Source organism: Onychostoma macrolepis, chromosome 09 (genome assembly GCF_012432095.1).
Source record: "Onychostoma macrolepis isolate SWU-2019 chromosome 09, ASM1243209v1, whole genome shotgun sequence".
Taxonomy (NCBI): domain Eukaryota; kingdom Metazoa; phylum Chordata; class Actinopteri; order Cypriniformes; family Cyprinidae; genus Onychostoma; species Onychostoma macrolepis.
Genome location: NC_081163.1, coordinates 22,581,501 through 22,601,915, shown reverse-complemented (window position 1 = coordinate 22,601,915; position 20,415 = coordinate 22,581,501). Strand labels below are relative to the sequence as shown.

At 38.6% G+C, this 20,415-nt stretch overlaps 1 protein-coding gene across 1 annotated transcript in view; it reads left to right on the top strand.

Moving 5' to 3' along the window:
• LOC131547042 (coiled-coil domain-containing protein 148-like) overlaps window positions 1–20,415 on the top strand; it is a 190,659-nt gene that overhangs the window by 96,259 nt on the left and 73,985 nt on the right. The gene's annotated exons all lie outside the window — the stretch shown is intronic.

Genomic DNA, 20,415 nt, shown 5'->3' with positions numbered 1-20,415 from the left:
TTAATAAAACTCTTCTACATTCCCCCCTTTGAGACTTACTAAGTCTCACCTTTACTTGTTTTTACCCAGAGTGCAGTTTCATAATTCAGTCTCATCAGTTATCACTACCTAGCGACTAATTTAAGTCACACAGTTTTATCACCAATGACTAGATTATGCAACAGCACTCTGGCGGAGCGGCAGGACCAAACCTCTCCCCCACACTTGACTAGGAAGGAGTAAAAGATCCTGTCTCCCTAATCCCTCATTTAAGATGAAACATTGTTATAAGCATGAGCGTGCAATTGGTTCAAATTCAAAACATAAAACAATGTAACATCACACAAAAATAGCATAGTTGATCTTCAGCCCATACACTTTGCGCATCGTAGAGGGCCACCCTTGGGCAGAGGTTAGGCTAGCACTTACACCTAGGGTATGGTTCATCTTTAGACTTCTTCGTCCTCAGTTGAGGTACTAGAGTCTCCATCATTTGTCAATGTTTGTGACTCCCAGTTGGATACATAAGGCCAGTCCTGGTAATGTACATTTTGGTTACTCTTCAAATTAAATTTTTCATCATCTTGACATCTTAGCATTTCCATTTGCCTAGCTGTGGCTTTGACAACTAGTGACCTCAGTATAGGAAGCACACAGCAAAACAGTAATCCTCCTATTAATACTGCAACTCCTAAAAACATTCCTAATTTAGCTAACCATGCTCCCCACGCTCCTAACTTTAGATCAAACCAATCCCACATTCGATTAACTGTCCCAGCGTTAGTTTTAAGTTCAGTCCTGCAGGGTCTTTTTCATAGGCTCTTTTAGATCCAGATTTTTCTTCATTTGTTGCTGCCTCCTCTAGAGAGATGTGGCTCATTTTATGTCAGCATAACCCTAGTACATAATAATTTTTCTAGTAATGTTGTCAAGAGGCCATATTCTAATCCACACATCCACCATATGTCTGCCAATGCAATATCAGTATCATCAATTATAAGTGGTGGGCCTTCTTTTATCACTAAATAGTCATCTTTGCATCATGGTATTTTGCTGCATTTCCCTTCAGATCTTCCTATGTCAATATGCAATTTCTTCTCATAACATTCAAATTCCTGATCTGCCATTAATTGTATTTTTCCTAGTTGCTTTTGTCATTTTTTTTCGTACTATTGGCCATTTACGGGAACATATGCATTGTAATTCAGTTGCTTCTCTGTAGTTTGTTGTAGATTGGAGAAACTGGCAAATGTAGGCAATATAGGCAAAATGCCATTTTTTGGGAACAGTTTCTAAAGACATTTATCTCTCTGACTCTTTATAAAAGCATTTACCTCCCAATTTAACTACATCTAACCTGTAGCAAATTATCTTAAGAAAGGAATTATCTATAATTAATCATAACTGGTTATAATTAATAATAAATATTTAGATTAGATCTTAGAATTAACTGTAGCAGAATCGATATTACAATTATTTTATCTGTCCGTCCACCGAGCAGACAATATAATTATTTATCAATTCTAGGAAGATTATTTTCCTGGCCAAGGAACAATAGCCTTCCTACTTATACAGTGCCAGCAGTAGTTTATTTAGCATGTAGCAAGGAGCAACATTCAGTGACTTTGAATTTTGAGAGGAACACGGAGAAAATCAATTGTGAATATAAGGGATTTAATACATGAAACTATAACTAACATACACCTAAACTAAGCAAAACAAAACATCATATATACAGAATGAAGGAAAGTAAGGAAAAGAGAGAGAAGAGCCAAGAATGGCAGTATTTCACATTAATTAACCACAACCTAAATGAGAATCATCAGAGAGTCACAATTCACTGTAACCCTCTGGGGTCGACAAACGTGTATACGCGTTTTGAGGCAGATTTTCCTGAAAAGGCCGAAATGAGCTTGAATTACTCTGCCATTTTTTATCATACAGATAAGAGCAATACACCATTCGAATCTGTAAGGGGTCTACTTTTATTTGTATACACTCATAATAACAACTAAACTTTGTGCTTTTGAAGAATAAAGAAAACAAACAGGGTGCGCTCTCTGTCTTCTCCGTCTCTGCGAACTGCTTTTTGAAATGCGTCACTAAAATGAACTGTAACTCAGCAAATACTTCACACAGAGACATGAGAAATATATCTATAGAAAGCTTGATATGTCTACTGTTAAATGAAGTAAGTCTTACTGAAAACAAATATTCTGTGATAAAGTAATCCGTATGAAACCAAGGACATGTCCAGTTTTTCCGTCTGGTCTCATTATCTCTAATTAGGTTTCTGTTAGTTTGTATGCGATAGCTCATTAGTGCAACGCGTCAATCCAGTTAAGTTTAGTACCTTCACATATTTTGTTTAGTTTGGCCTTGAGGGTTCCATTTAATCTCTCTACCATCCCCTGTGATTGAGGATGGTAAATACACCCTAGTCTCTGCTTTATTCTCAGTTGTTGCAGTACTTGTTTTACAGTTTTTTTGTATGAATGCCGATCCATTATCTCAGTGGTTCTCAACCTTTTTTGGGCCAGCTCCCCCCTACCCATTATCCAGGTCCCTCAAAGCTCTTGAACACCCTTTTACTGCTGTAATATGGATGTTTTCAATAAGCTTTCAGTGAAAAATAACAATATTTATCCCTTAGTTAAAAAAAAATTCCCCTTTTTTTTTTTTTTTTTTTTTTTTTAGAATATATTGAATTTCCTTTTTTTTCTGACATAGTAGACATGGTAATTTTGGTGGGTAAACCACATTTACACTTGCAAATGGAAGAAATATAAACCCTCTTTTACAATATTTCATAAATTCTGTGACAATATTTCAAAGTTTGCTTACAAATACTTCAAAGTACAACCCCAATTTCAGAAAAGTTGGGATGAAAATATTTCCAATGTTTTTGCTGACCAACATAAATGCATTTTATAAATATAAACAAATTTCAATTTTGATGGCTGCAACACACTCCAATTAAGTGGGACAGAGGCAAAATAAAAATGAAAAGGCTATAGAATTTATAAATGAACCTATTTTGAAACAGTTCACAAGTAAGCAGGTGAACTAGGACAGGGTATCATGTTTGGGTATAAAAGGATCATTTCAGTCTCAGTCATGGCTCATCGCTTTGTGCCAAACAAATAAAAAAATCACATTTCTCAATGCAAAATCACAAAGAATTTAGGCCTTTCACCAACTACCATACTGTGAAAAGATTCAGGGAATACAGAGAAATCTCAGTGTGAATTTGCATGACCTTTGAGCCCTCAGATGGCATTGCATGAGAAAACATCATGCTGCAGTGTTAAATATAGCCACAAGGGCTCAGGAGAACTTCAGAAAACTGCTGTCACTTAACACAGTCTGCTGCTGCATCAAGAAATGCAACTTGAATCTCTGTTACTCAAGGAGAAAGCTATCAATTTTATGCAGTGATAACACCAGATTCTCAGGACCAGAGCCCATCTCAGATAGCTAAAAAGACAGTGGAAATGTGTGCTGTGCTCAAATTAGTCCACTTGTTTCTTGGGAAAAATGGATGTTGAGTTTTCAGTCCCAAAGACCAAAGGGACCATCCAGATTTTCATCAGTGACAGATGCAAAAGCACACGTCTGTCATGGTATGGGGGTGCAGCAGTGCAAACAGCATTGGTGACTGGCTTATGTGTTAAGGTGCCATTGACATGGAGGCATTTACTGGGATTGTACAGAGATATATAGTGCCATCACGTCTTTCATGGGAAGTCCATGGTTATTAGATCAAGACAATGCCAGGTGTCATTCTGCATGTGCTACAATAACATGGTTTCATAGACACATGTGCATGTGACTGACTGGCCAGCAGATATGTCTCCTATTGAACATGTACGGCCCATCATGAAAAGAATAATCAGACAACGATGACCACAGACTGATGGGCATCTGAAGTCTTGTATCTAGTGAGATTGGGCAAAATTTTGCTCACAAAACGTTTAAGAATTACTATTCTCAATTCTCAAACAATTAAACATTATAATTAAAGGGAAAGATGATGTGACAGTGTTAAACATGCCTCTGTCCCAACTCTTTTGGAGTGTGTTGCAGCCATCAAAATCAAAATTAGTTCATATTTACAAAATAAGATTTGGCCAGTAAAAACACTGGATATTTTTCTTTGTACTTCAGTCAATTAAATATAGGTTAAAGAGAATGAGCACGTAACATTTTCTTGATTGTATGGCATTTCACAAAATGTCCAAACTTTTCTGGAATTGGGGTTGTAGAAAGATGGGAAACATATGCTTCTCATTTTCAAAATAGTTATTATTTTAGTGCAGTCCTGATTTATATCTGTCTTAAATAATTAAATTTATATTTTTGTTATTATCAATTAAATTGAAAATCTAGCTTTTTTTGTCGTTGTGATGTGCCAGCTATAATAATAAAAAGAATAAAAAATTTCTTGAGCAACAATCAGCATGATTTCTGAAGGATCATGTGGCACTGAAAGCTGGAGTAATAGAGCTTTAGCATGAGAGGAAAACACATTTTAAAATATATTCAAATAAAAAGCAGTTCTTTCAAATTGTAGATTTGCTGTTTTTACTGTATTTTCTATCAAATAAATGCAAACTTACTGCAGAAAGGATTTGTTTCAAAACCATTACTGACCTTTTTTGAATGGTGGTATAGGCTATATTTTATTTATAATATATATCTTAAAAGCATGTATTTTAACCCATATATAACATTGAATGGCATTGAATTGTGCAGGACTTGAAATATTATCATTAGTTTCCCAAGGAGAAAAAAAAGGCTCGTGAATATAAATTAGGCTATATTTTGTGCGTTGAATAAACTCTAAACTAGAGAATAAACTAGAAATTTGTCAATCAGCAAACAAAAAGCATTTATATAATTGTTTCTAAACAAGAAAAAGCATCTCATGCTTTATTGTGTCTAAATGCATATCGTTTTCACGGGAAGTTCATCAGCTGCGCTACAGAAAGCCGAGCGAACACTAAAGTAAAGAGTCGTTGCTATGGAAATGATACACCATCTAGTCTAGAAGCGGTAGTTTTAACACTACTACACCGGGCGCGAACGGCGCGAGACGTTGTGTCAAAGCACATGGATCCCGTTATAATCAGTCGTTCAGTAACTGAGCGCAAGCGCTACAGTAAACAGATGCCGCGTTTTATTTCTATTTTACTATAAATAAACGCGCTTGTTGCGCTACAGACAATTTGACAAATACAGAAAGTGCGCTTTGATGCATCCAGTGTAGAGACGGCGTTAGGATGTGGCAGACCATTTTCTTTTGCAAGGTTCAGCTCATACATCTTTGGTGTAAACTCACCGTAACCAAACGCCCCCAAGAACAGCTCAATTTCAAAAATATTGTTTCCAGCGCCCCCAGATGCTCGCCGAACGCCCCCGTTGAGAAACACTATATTATCTGAACTTATTTCTGATGGTATTCCAAATCTTGGAATTACTTCTCTTGTTAGAAATTGAATTACTGTTCCTGCTCCCTGATATGCTGATGGTACTGCCTCCACCCATCTGCAAAATCTGTCTCTGACCACAAGCATGTATCTTTTTGCCTTGTACTCACTTTATCATATCGTATGTATATTCCCCTATTATGGTCCCTCTAGTACTAATATATGGCCTATTGGTGTCGTTATTCCTTTCCTCACATTGTTTTTGGCACAAACTTCACATGTGGCCAGAAATTCAACTACCATTGCATGCAAATAAGGAGACCAGTATCCTTGCTTTTTAATTTTCCTTATCACTTCCCCCCTTGTGCAAAGGTCAAAACCATGCGCATCTGAAATGAGAATATTCAAAAGTGAAGTTGGGGCAACAATTTGCCCTTCATGTGTACGCCAAGTATCTTTTCTAAAATCAAATATTTATTTTTTGGCTCCCCTTTGGTGCCACATTGAGTGCTCATAAGGTCCTGCTTGTTGTTGAATTCGAATACTATCGTCCAGTTGAGGTTGAGGTTCTATAATTACTACAGGTGTTAATACTGCTACCTGACATCCTGAGGCCTTTTTAGCTTCCAAATCTGCTGCATTGTTTCCCTTAATGACAAAATCATTTTCTTTTTATGAGCCTGACACATGATTATTGCTAGTCTTTTTAGTAGCATCATAGCAGAAATTAATTGAAACCTTTTTGCTTCCATACTGCTTCAAACAAATGACATGCACGATGAGCATATGCTGAATCTGTGAAAATATTGGCTGTCTGTCCCTTTGCCAATTGACATGCAGCTGTGAGAGCTTTTAATTCTGCTAACTGAGCAGAGCATGGCTGTACACAATGTTGTGATATTACAGGCACAAATTCTTCGTTTTCCTTCTTCACTACTGAATATCCTGTATGATTTCCTACATGATCTCTAAAGCTAGAACCATCTACGAAGTAAGTGACTTCTGCTTCAGGGATTGGTGTAGACTCAAGTTCTGGCCGTAATCTAGTAAATGTCAGTGAATCAGTCACACAATCATGGGGCTTTCCTTCAAAAGCCAAAGGAATTAATTCAGCTGGATTATCTGTATGACATTGCTTAATAGTAACATCTGGATATGTGAGTAGCGATGAATAGGTTAGAATTCGGGCTTGAGTCAGTACAAATTTTCCTTGTTCTATTAACTCAACAATTTTGTGATGAGCATAAATAGTTACTGGGTACCCCATGGTTATTGTGGTTGCTTTCTCATATGCATAGGCCTTGTTGGTAACATGCTGGGTAACCCTGAGCTACATTGTCCAATTTTGTACTATAGTAAGCAATAGGCTGTTTTTTCCTACCACTACAAGTTTCTTGCATCAATACAGCTGATGCATAACCATCAGCTCTGTTTGCTACATACAGATGAAATTGTTTAGAGTATTCAGGATTTCCCAAGTCTTTTTTTAGAGTCTCGAATGCTAGTAATGCATCTGTGTTCCATTTTAATGGATTACCTAAATGTTGCAGTCCTGCTTGTTTCATGATTTTTCTCAATGGAGCTGTTTTTACTGTGTAGTCTTCTATCCAATCGGCACTAAAGCCAGTCATCCCTAGAAAAGTCATAATTTGTCCTACTGTTTGAGGCAATGGTGTTTTACTTATGCCTTCTGATTGAGCTGGAGCTATAGCTCATGTGCCAAATGCAATTAATCGTCCTAAGTATTCAACTTGAGGCTGGCAATACTGTATTTTGGTTTTGGATACTTTGTGACCTCCTTGTGCTAATTTCGTTTGGACTTTAATGGAATCTTTATGACATTGTTCTTAGGGATGTAACGATTACTGGTTTAACGATAAATCATGATAAAATTCACCATGGTTAGTATTACTGTTTCATTTTTTAATTATCATTAAAACCGTAATCGACAGTAATCGATTACGATTTATCTCACAATAAATAAATACTGTCCAGCATAAAGCACAATTTTCAGTAACAGTCTCATGTGCGCACAGCAGCAGAGTAACTTGGTTTCGTTTTGAGTGAAAACACGGTGGAAAAGCTGGGAGGTTTTAAAAGAGTGCTGAGGGAATTATACAAATTAATATATGAATTAATTAATTATATGAATGTACCTCTGAAGGTTATTACTGTCTTCAGAAACGATTCGATGGCATTTTGTTTTCATCTTCGCTCCATGTAATACCTAGAGGAAGTGTTCTTAATCGCAATACTGCTTTGTCCACAGATTTTATGGGAAACAGTTGTTATTCAGCTTTTCCATATAAAGCGGCACCTGCTGTAAGAGAGTGGATTTACAGAGACTTATATTTATATTCAGCCTGTGTGCAGTTTCTGTCTGGCCAAAAACGGACTGAATTTGCATGCCCTGCTGTAAATTTTGACTGGTTGAGGATAATGTGGATTCTACACATTTAAACAATTCAGATAAGTTATCTAGAATTATTTATGGAGCAGATAAAATACATATAACCATTGCTTAATCAATTATCATTTTGACTTAACCCTTTTCTTTATTTAAAGGCTGAAATGTGAGGTTTACCTTTATATGAAACTTTTTCAAAGCTTTATTTGAACATTTACGTTAGATATTTGAACATGCTATTAAACTGTTGTCAGTCAAGTTGTCATTTAAAATCTGAACATCATTGGTAATGCTGTTTTAGTGATTATGCAAACAAAAAGTCATTTTATTAGTTTTGTTGATTTTTAAATATAAAACTTGGTAAAGGGATTTATGTGTCTCCAGCACATTTTAATAATACCGTGATAATACTGATAACCGTGATCATTTTGGTCACTATAATCGTGATAAGAAATTTTCTTACCGTTACATCCCTAATTGTTCTAGTGATGTAGAACAAATAATCAAAACATCTACTTATTGTAACAGATTACCGTCTATCATAAGATCCTTTAAATCAGCCTTAAGAACTTGATTGAATATATGTGGCAAATGTTTAAATCCTTGAGGAATTCTGGTGTAAGTATACTGTTTACCAGCATATGTAAATGCAAATAAATATCTACTCTCCTCTGCTAGTGGAACACTGAAGTAGGCCGAACAAAGATCAATTACTGTAAAGTATTTGGAATCAGGAGGGACATTCGTCAGTAGCGTGTGCGGGTTTGGTACCTCAGCTGGCAAATCCTCTACTATATCATTGATTGCTTGTAGGTCATGAACATGACGCCATCTGTTTTTGTCTGCTTTGATCACAGACATAATTGGAGTGTTACAATAACTAGTTGTTTCTATTAATACTCCTGCCTTCACTAAACCTTCAATAGTGTTTTTTTATGCCTGCTTCAGCATCAGGACGCAAAGGGTATTGTGATTTTATGGCAGACGTGCATCTGGTTTAAGTTGTACTCTCACTGGGTTTGCTGATTTTATCAATCCTACATCTGAGTCATGTTGAGACCATAGTTCAGTTGGTACCTGACGCTGTACCTCCTTAAATAGTTTAGTGTCAGTAGTGTCTATCAATTCAGATGTTGTATTCATTTGCGTCAATTTCTTTTGATTGATAACTACTTTCTGAGGAATTCCCATCAAACTGGTTGCACATAAAATTTTGATGTAATTTTTGTCAGCTGAATGAAAAATCATCAGATGTTCTGTTGCTTCCCATTTGCTTTGTTCTGCTTTTTTCATCATTGGTCCTAGATCTTTTGCTTCCAAATACTTTCCTACATATAAAGACACATGTGGCACAGAATCTAATTACACTGAACCATTTTTTCACAAATTCACATTCAGGCATATTCAGAGCTGCTCCCTGATTACTGTCACGAATCCGGCCTATGAACTTCCGTTCACCCACCTCCAGAGGTCACTCGCTCACCACATTGACTCTTGCACTACACTACTGTTGCACGTCACCCACGGACTACAATACCCATCATCCATTGCACTGACGACACACACAGCTGATTGCACTGATCACACAGCTTACTTAAGCCATGGACTTCCTTCCATCGCCGAGTATTGTTCTGTGTATAGCACTCTCCTATTGTTAGCTGCCTTACCGAGCAATTCCGTGTTTCTGTTCAGTTCCAGTATTGTCCTGCGTTTATCACTCCCCTAGTGTTAGCTGCGATACGGAACCTGTTTCTTGTTTTCTAGTCTGTGTTCCCTGTATTTACCCTTGTCTCACCGTTCGGACTCTGTTTATGCCTCGCCTGGACTATTGCTCTTGTACCTGGATTATCTCTCTGCCTTACCCTGTTGGATACTGCTCGCAGATGGTCGACCCACGCTTGTTCTAGGATTGCTCTGTGTCTTGCCCGTGTCATACTTGTTTGCCGTTGTTTGACCCTGCCTGTGTTTTGACCTCGTCACTGTATAATAAAAGCTTTGCACATGGATCCGCACGTCTCACGTCTTGTTGGCTCCGTTACAGAACACTCGGCCGCACAAGGACCCAGCGGCTTTCATGAACTATACTGGCCAGGTATGTACACTGCAAGACTATTATTAGCCCTCAAGTATGCGGTCACTCGAGGACTTTATTCAAGAATATCTAGACATTGCTAATTATTCTGATTTTCCAGATGGTCTCTCGATTGATTTTTTCTGTGGCGGCATTAATCAGCCACTAAAGTCGAAGCTTATTTGTGAGGGTCCACGTTCCTCACTCAGTCAGTTTTTGGACTATGCTCTGTTGTGTGTTGGCTCTTCATTTACTGTAGGTGTTGCGGAGGAGGAAAATAACACTGTGTCTGTGCCTGTAATGGCGGCTGCTGATCTCAGTAAGTTGCAAGTTCTGGGACATTCAAGTGTATTGATCGCTACTCCGGTGATTCAACCCACTTGTGAAATGGCAGTCACACCGGAGCGCGCTCACAAGATGGCGGCCACAACAACACCCCGCCATGTCTTCGCTGATCGTCCAGAGTCTCGCCATGTCTTCGCTGATCGTCCAGAGTCTCGCCAGGCCTTCGCTGATCGTCCAGAGTCTCGCCAGGCCTTCGCTGATCGTCCAGAGTCTCGTCATGTCTCAACTGATCTTCCAGAGTCTCGTCATGTCTCAGCTGATCTTCCAGAGTATTGTCACGTCTCTGCTGATCTTCCAGAGTCTCGTCATGTCACAGCTGTTCATCCAGAGTCCTGTCATGCCCTGTCTGTTGCACCCAGATCATCAAGGTCAGTCTTCCAGTATCCCAGTCTGATGTCTAGTGTGAGGGATGTACCGCTGGTGTCTGCACGTGCAGCTGGCATCCCCAAATCCACTCACTCCAACCCTTCTGTCTCTGAACTAATTCCCCTGTCCGAAGTGCTTCCCATGATGGGAATCGCTTTATGTTGCGTTTGGGCTGCATACACCACCGCAGAACTGCCCGAGGTGGCAGCACCCGCTGCAGTTTCTCCAGAGGTGGTGGCACATGCTGCAGAACCCCCAGAAGTGGCGGGGCTCGCCTCAGCCCCTTGTATGGTGGTGGCACCCAGCAATGTTCTCTTAGCCTATCAAGTTGCGGTCGAGGAGACTGCTACCACTGTAGAACCTCCAGAGGTGGCGGCGACCGCTGCAGAACCTCCGGAGGTGTCAGTGGTATCCACTCACCAACTCTCGTCTTGTTCTGTCACGGCCACGGAGGCCGTCCGTGAATCCTCGTCTAGCCCTGTCACATCTATGGAGGCCATCTGTGAACTCTTTGCCTGTCCTGTCGCAGCCAGAGGGGCTGTCCCTGAACTCTCATCCTGCCCTGTCACGGCTATGGAGGCCGTCTGTGAACTCTTTGCCTGTCCTGTCGCAGCCAGAAGGGCTGTCCCTGAACTCTCGTCCTGCCCTGTCATGGCTATGGAGGCCGTCTGTGAACTCTCATCCTGCCCAGTCACGGCCACAGAGGCCGCTCTTGAACTTTTGTCCCGCTCTGAACCGGACGAGGAGGCTATCTCTGAACTCTCGCCCCGTTCTGAAACAATCATGGTGTCTGATTTCGAACTGTCTGTCTTTAACTCAGAAACTATAAATGCACCCCATATTTGTTCTGTTAACCCTGTCTTTGCCAAAGAGATCATTAATGAACAGTCTGTCTGTCCCCTTCCAGTCAATGAGTTATCCATCTGTCCAGTTTCTGTTACTAGGTCTGAGTATGAATTATCTGTTTGCCCAGCTTCAGTCGCTGAAATGTCTACCAATTCAGCTTCAGTTAATACAACTAGTTTTGAGCTGTCAATCTATCCCATCTCAACCCATGAATCTGTTTGTGTTGTACGCCGAGTATTGTACTGTGTATACCACTCTCCTAGTGTTAGCTGCCTTACCGAGCCATTCCGTGTTTCTGTTCAGTTCCAGTATTGTCCTGCGTTTATCACTCCCCTAGTGTTAGCTGCGATACGGAACCTGTTTCTTGTTTTCTAGTCTGTGTTCCCTGTATTTACCCTTGTCTCACCGTTCGGACTCTGTTTACGCCTGGATTATTGCTCTTGTACCTGGATTATCTCTCTGTCTTACCCTGTTGGATACTGTAGGGTTTAATATGTAAATAATTTAATTTAGCTCAAAGGGAATCATTTATGATTTTATAGGAAATTTGAACAGAATCACTGTTTTGCTTACTTAGACTCGTAGCATTCATCATGTTACAGTGTACGTACACTCATATTACTTTTATTGTTTTATATAAAGCATGAAAACATCATCGCGCCATATGAAATTTAAATACAATTAATTGCCTATCATGTTTCTAGCATGATTAGCAAGTGACTAGCATGTCGCTAGCATGATTAGCAAGTTACTAGCATGTTGCTAGCATTGATTAGCATGCCACTAGCATGTCGCTAGCATGATTAGCAAGTTGCTAGCATGTTTCTAACATGATTAGCAAGTGACTAGCATGTTGCTAGCATGTTTCTAGCATGATTAGCATGCTACTAGCATGATTAGCAAGTGACTAGCATGTCGCTAGCATGTTTCTAGCATGATTAGCATGCTACTAGCATGTCGATAGCATGATTAGCAAGTGACTAGCATGTTGCTAGAATTATTAACAAGTTAGCAGGGAAAGCAGTACTAAGAGGAAAAATTATTTCATTCTCCGTTTACAAAAAAAGGAAAGAGAAGGAACAACAAGCTGAACTGGAACAAAAAATAGAAGAACTAGAAGACTCCAATATAAATAACCCAACAGAAAAAACACAGGACACGTTAAGAAAATATAAATTTCAGTTAAACAAATTAATTAATAAACATACCCAATTCCTAATTCAAAGGCTAAGACAAGAAAACTTCCATCACAGTAACAAATCTGGTAAATATTTGGCAAATCAAATCAAACATAATAAGGAAAAAACTACAATAGCAGTTATTACAAACACAGAAGGGAAGTCTACCAATTCACCAGAAGAAATAAATCAAATTTTTCAAAATTTTTACAGTAAATTATATTATATTATTATATATATATATATATATATATATATATATTATTATTATATTATATATAGACTAGACAAGGATGCCCACTCTCCCCATCACTTTTCACCATTTTCATTGAACCATTAGCAGCAGCCATCCGTCAAAACAGCAACATAAAAGGAATTCAAACACTAAATATACACCACAAAATAAGTCTTTACGCCGATGATATATTAATATATTTACAAGACCCTCCATCATCGTTACAAGAAACGATTAAACTTAAATTCTTTCTCAAATATTTCCGAATACTCAATCAACTGGAGTAAATCTGCTATACTTTCATTACATTCCACCAGTTTGGATGTGACATCCCATACACTACCAATTCCTCTGTGCACCAATCACATCACATATCTGGGTATTAATGTTTCCCCCAGGCTGTCAGAGCTGTTTGGACTCAACTACACTCCACTACTTAAAACAATAGCAGATGATCTTCAACGCTGGATGAATCTATCACTTTCTATTATGGGCAGAATATCAGTAATTAAAATGACCATACTCCCTAAATTAAACTATTTATTTACAATGACACCAACACAACCCACCCTTGCCTGGTTTAAATCACTAGATTCAATCATTACCAAATTCTACTGGAAAAACAAGACCCCAAGAATTAAATTGACTACTCTACAGAAATTAAGAACACAAGGAGGACTGGAAGCACCACATTTTTACCACTACTTTTTGGCCAATCAGCTCCAAAATATACACAAATGGATTCACCCTAACCCATCAGAAAACACATGGCTAGATGTTGAACAAACAATTTGTAAGGACATTAATACTTCAGATTTACCCTTCTACAATCAAACAATCAAAGAGCATCATTGTTTTAAAATGCTGACAATAGCAGCAGCTCTGACAGCCTGGTGGAAATTCCATCAAATCACAAACTCCCCTCTTGCACCATCTAAATACACCCCGATTTGGAATAACCCAGATTTCACATCTAACAAGAAGCCACTTAATTTACGCACATGGGCAGAAAAGGGAATCACACAACTTCAGCATATCTTTCATAATAATAACCTGGCCTCATTCTCCCACTTGGTCCAGAGATACGGCATTGGGAACAGTTGTTTTTTGGAATACTCACAAATCAAATCATCAATTCAATCAAAGACTGACACTAGGACAATTGATCTAGACCTCCCCCCCTCAATATCAGCGCTAATTAATATATCTTCAAAAAAACTACTCTCCAAAATATACAGAATTATATAAAAATCAGACAATACATTAAGTCTACCAAATGTTAAGTGGGAATCAGATTTATCTATTGCTCCCGATGCCGCCTTCTGGACACAAATCTGCAAAAATATTTACTTAATGACGAAAAATGCCAACCTTCAACTAATACAATATAAAGTACTTCATAGATTTCACCTTACTGGACGAAAATTATTTAAAATGGGTTTTACTTCAGAAACATGCTCACATTGTACACAAAACACCTCAGACACCTATCTTCACGCCATGTGGCATTGCACCCCAGTTAAAGAATTTTGGGAAAACGTTACTGAGTCACTATCCAATCTTATGGGATGTCACGTCCCATTATCTCCCTCACTCTGTATATTAGGTGACATATCCATAATCAACTCAAACGATACAGATAGTAAATTACTTCTAGTGGCTCTAACTATCGCCAAGAAAACTATCCTCATGAACTGGAAATCAAGAAACACCATACATATTACATCTTGGAAAAACTTACTACTAGAGTACATCTCCATGGAAAACCTGTCAACCTCCACTCAAAATAATACAATAGAATTACACCCCTCTTTGTTATCTCTCATAAACTTCCATCAATCATGAATCCGTTGACCCTCTTTGTCTGAAGCCTTCCACAACGACACACCATTCATCAATATCTACACAAGATTTGTGGGAGGGGGGTTAGGAGGAGGTAGCAACAATGGCTAATATCAAACTAAATTAAAACTTATGAAAGATTAAACTTGTTCATTTTTTATTTTTTATTTTTATTATTTATTTATTTTATTTCCCTATCCTTTCTTTCTCTCTTTCTGTTCTCCTCATTTTTGTTGTGGTTTTATTTTATTTATTTATTTATTTTTTTTTAAATTTATTTATTTATTTATTTCCTCTCTTTCTATTTCCATGCCTCTGGGCTTCAGTTGGCTGTGGCATCTCAGGTCCTGCCCTGTGTGGTTTGGTTTAGTGGTTGGTGGGTGTGCTGTGGGGCCGGGAACCTTGTGCCTCCAACCTGTACCAGCTTTGCCCGGGTTTTCTTGCCTCTGGCGGGTCCAGCACTACATGCCTTGCTTATTTTAATGCATCACTAGACAATATACACACATCTATTGTAAAAAAAAGTAAGGGGAAAAGAGAAATAATAATAATAATGAGAGGGAGAGATTAAAGGAAAGAAAAAAAAAAAGGAAAATATTATTAAAGAAAAAAATAAAAATAATAATAATAAATAAATAAAAAAATGCATATATGTATATCAGACACACACACAGGGTAAGTGAGACGTGAGCATGGGGACCTGGACTTTGTACTGGGCTGGTTCCATGCTACACGTCACGCTTTTTTAATGCATCATACACTCATATACATATGTGGGGTAAGCGTGGCATGTGAGTGGCGGCCAGGGGTGGACTTTTGGGCCCCGTGCCCTGCAGCACCTCTCCTTGATGGTTCATTTTTGGCATAATTTATGGGCCCAGAGGCAGCCTTACAATATCTCTCTATTCATAGCTTTATTACTATTATTACTATTATTATTTCATCATTACTATTACTAACATTATTATTATTATTATACTTATTACTATTATTACTACTATTTGTCCTCCTCCTGATTCCCCAACCACCCCCTGTCTCGGATGAATACGTTTATTATCGTTATTGCTGCTACTATTACTATTATTACTTATAACCTTCCTCATCCTCCATCCTCTAATTTTTGTTATTAATGCTATTATTAATATTATTATTGTTATCATTACTATTTTTTTTTTTTTTTTTTTGCTATTGTCATGTCTGTTGTACTCTCTTTTATTTATATACTTCCACCCCCAACACCCAGTCACACTTACGCAAACACACCCACACCCACACACACACACACACACACACACACTCACTCACTCACACAAATCATGTTGGCTGTCATGTATGTTTTGTTGACCTTGGTTATTTTGTATTTGATTTGTTACCTGTAAATACTATGTTTGTTTGCATAATAATAAAAAAAAAAAGAAACAAGGTAAACTTAAACAGTTTGGTTTATTAGATATTTTAGCACGAACACAATTGATAAACAGGTAAATGACAAATATTGAGATTTTAGATGTTGAGAATAAACATTTATGGATAAAAAAAAAGAAGAAGAAAAAAAGAATTATTAGCAAGTTACAAGCATGTCGCTAGCATGTTTCTAGCATGATTAGCGTGCTTTCTAGCATGTTGCTAGCATGATTATCAAGTTACTTGCATGTCTCTAGCATGTTTATAGCATGATTAGCAAGTGACTAGCATGTTTATAGCATGATTAGCATGTTACTAGCATGTCGCTAGCAGGTTTCTAGCATGATTAGCATGTCGCTAGGATAGATATATAGATAGATAGATAGATAGATAGATTAGAAATATTAGATAGATGAGTTTGAATGGGTTAGAAATAGTACATAGAAGTGAAGTCTGATTGAGTCTAATGGGCTTCAGTTTGTTTACATTTGAATTTTGACAGTTGGGGTTTGAATAGTCTTGGCTTATCTGAACATTCCGTCAATGTAAGTCTATGGGAGTTTTATGATTTTTTATCTTCATTTTTATGAAAATCATAAATCTGATCAGTTAGAAAAGATATAGCACACCCAGCGAGATCAGTCTGAAGATCTGGGCTGAGTTTGGAGTCTGTAGAGTTAAAGCTCTAGGAGGAGTAGCAGTCAGAAATTTTAGTCTCAGAAGAATAATAATAACTAGAATGTACATTTCCTGAAGAAAATGTGAGTGGTGCTTGCCGTGGCAAAACTCGGAGCTTGGCAGATACTACAGTATTCTGCGCGATTGCAGAGAGCCGACTCCCATGTCTGTATAATGTTGTGGAGCTGAGATATGGCTTCTTTATGTTGCTATACGGTTGCTAGGGTTCTCTATGTGGTTTCTAGGGTGTAGCTGCACAGTCGTCATGGTGATACTTACAGACTGGTTTTTCAGCCCAAACAAAAGAGGCCACGCCGATATCTATACCACTTTCTGGTGCTGAGAAATTGCTTATTCATGTGTTTGTTCAGTTGCAAAGGTACTCTAAATGGTTGCTATGGTGTGCTATACAGTTTATGGAATGATATTTAAAGACTATTTGACAGTCTGAATCCACTGAGCCCAACCCCATGTTTCTACAATGTTTTGGTGCTGAAAAATTGTTTTGTTAATGTCCTTTTACGGTTGCTAGGGTGCTGTAAGTGGTTGCTAGGGCATAGGTATGAAGTTGTCATGTCAGTACTTATTGGCTGCTTGATAGGCCGAGTCAAAAGAGCCCTCCCCCAAGTCTCTGTGACCTCCTGATCCAAAGATATAATCTCACTAATTTTGTGCCAATGTTAAGTCTATGGGACTTTTTCGCCCAAATTTTTTCATCCATCAGACGAACATTGTACACTCAATTACTTATAAAAGATATAGCACACCTCTATAACTGGGAGGTTACTAAGCGTATTGCTAAGCGGTTGGTAGTTGTCACACATCATTACTATGAGTTATTCGTATGTTCTTAGCCTGATTTAACACTTAGCTAATCACTATTAGCATGTAGCTATTCACTGCTAGTATGTGTAGCATACATGAGGAAAGTCCTGTTTGCGATCACGAGTCAAAAGTGCAAAACCTGCATGTTTATTTGACACTATTATCCAAAGATATCCTTTTTGATCTGTTTTCAATGGAGGTCTATGGGGTGGTTGCTATGGTGCTGTTAAGTGGTTGCTAGGGCGTGGCTATGAAGGTCATAGGTCATTATACTTATTGGTTACTTAAAAGATGAGTCAAATGAGTGTGTGTGTTACAGAGAGAGAGAGAGAGAGAAGGGGTTCCTAAGGGCCTGCGTGTGTGTGTGTGAGAAAATGACAGTTGAGATTCAAATTCACGAACATTCCGCCAATGTAAGTCAATGGGATTTTTTGCCCGCTTTTTCGTCCGCTGTGCGAACATCGTAGGTCTGATCGCTTAGAAAAGATATAGCCCACATCTCCTCAATGAGCTGGTCGATTTGACACCTCATTCATGGGTCTGTGACAAACGGTGCAGGAGGAGTAGCGAATCGAAGTTTTTGTCCAGAAGAAGAATAAGAAGAAGCAGAATAATAAGTATGCAAGATAACAATAGTGATGCCTTGCCTTTGGCAAGCACCACTAACTAGAATGTACATTTCCTGAAGAAAATGTGAGTGGTGCTTGCAGTGGCAAAACTCGGCGCTGGGCAGATGCTAAAGTGTTCTGCGCGATTGCAAGAGAGACAACCACCATGTCTGTACGATGTTGTGGAACTTAAATACGGCTTATTCATGTGTTTGTATGGTTTCTACAGTGCTCTAAGCGATTGTTAGGGTGTAGCTACACAGTTACCATGGTGATACTTACAGACTGGTTTCTCAGCCAAAACAAAATAGGCCACTTTCATGTCTGTAAGATGTTGTGGTGCTGAGATATGGCTTATTCATGTGTTTGTACGGTTGTTAGGGTACTCTATATGGTTCCTAGGGTGTGCTTATACATTTTATGGGATGATATTTAAAGATTATTTGCCTGTCTGAGTCACAAAAGCCCAACTCCACATTTCTACAATATTGTGGTGCTGAAAAATTGTTTGTTAATGTCCTTTTACGGTTGCTAGGGTGCTTTAAGTTGTTGCTAGAGCATAGCTATGAAGTTGTCATGTCAGTACTTATTGGCTGCTTGATAGGCCAAGTCAAATGAGCCTACCCCCAAGCCTCTGTGACTTTCTGATCCAAAGATATGATCTCACAAATTCTATGGGATTTTTTTTGCCCAAATTTTTCACATGCTGTACGATCATCGTACACCCGATTGCTTAGAAAAGATACACCACACCTCTCCTTAGTGAGCCGGTCGATTTGACACCTCATTCATGGGTCTACGACAAACGGTGCAGGAGGAGTAGCGCGCCGAAGTTTTGTCAGGGCGAACAGTAATAATAATACTAGAATGTACATTTCCTGAAGAAAATGTGAGTGGTGCTTGCAGTGGCAAAACTCGGCACTGGGCAGATACTACAGTGTTCTGCACGATTGTAGAGAGCCAACTCTCATGTCTCTACGATGTTGTGGAGCTGAGATATGGCTTCTTTATGTTGCTATACGGTTGCTAGGGTGCTCTATATGGTTGCTAGGTTGTAGCTGCACATGGTGATACTTACAGACTGGTTTTTCAGTCCAAACAAAAGAGGCCATCCCCATATCTACACAATTTTCTGGTGCTGAGAAATTGCTTATTCATGTGTTTGTTCAGTTGCTAAGGTACTCTAATTGGTTGCTATGGTGTGACTATAAAGTTTATGGGATGGTATTTAAAGACTATTTGACAGTCTGAATCAACAGAGCCCAACCCCATGTTTCTACAATGTTTTGGTGCTTAAAAATTGTTTTGTTGATGTCCTTTTACGGTTGCTAGGGTGCTGTAAGTGGTTGCTAGGGCATAGGTATGAAGTTGTCATGTCAGTACTTATTGGCTGCTTGATAGGCCGAGTCAAAAGAGCCCTCCCCCAAGTCTCTGTGACCTCCTGATCCAAAGATATAATCTCACTAATTTTGTGTCAATGTTAAGTCTATGGGACTTTTTCGCCCAAATTTTTTCATCCATCAGACGAACATTGTACACTCAATTACTTATAAAAGATATAGCACACCTCTATAACTGGGAGGTTACTAAGTGTATTGCTAAGCGGTTGGTAGTTGTCACACATCATTACTATGTAGATTTATAGAGTTATTCGTATGTTCTTAGTCTGATTTAACACTTAGCTAATCACTATTAGCATGTAGCTATTCACTGCTAGCATGTGTAGCATGCATGAGGGAAGTCCTGTTTGCGATCATGAGTCAAAAGAGCAAAACCTGCATGTTTATATGACACTTTTATCCAAAGATATCCCTTTTGATCTGTTTTAAATGGAGGTCTATGGGGTGGTTGCTAGGGTGCTGTAAGTGGTTGGTAGGGTGTGGCTATGAAGGTCATAGGTCATTATTTATTGGTTACTTAAAAGAGGAGTCAAATGAGTGTGTGTGAGTTACAGAGAGAGAGAGAGAAGGGGCTCTAAGGGCCTGCGTGTGTGTGTGTGTGTGTGTGTGTGAGTTACAGAGAGAGAGAGAGAAGGCTCTAAGGGCCTGAGTGTGTGTGTGTGTGTGAAAGTGACAGTTGAGATTCAAATTCACGAACATTCCACCATTGTAAGTCAATGGGATTTTTGCCCACTTTTCCGTCCGCTGTGTGAACATCGTAGGTCCGATTGCTTAAAAAGATATAGCCCACATCTCCTCAATA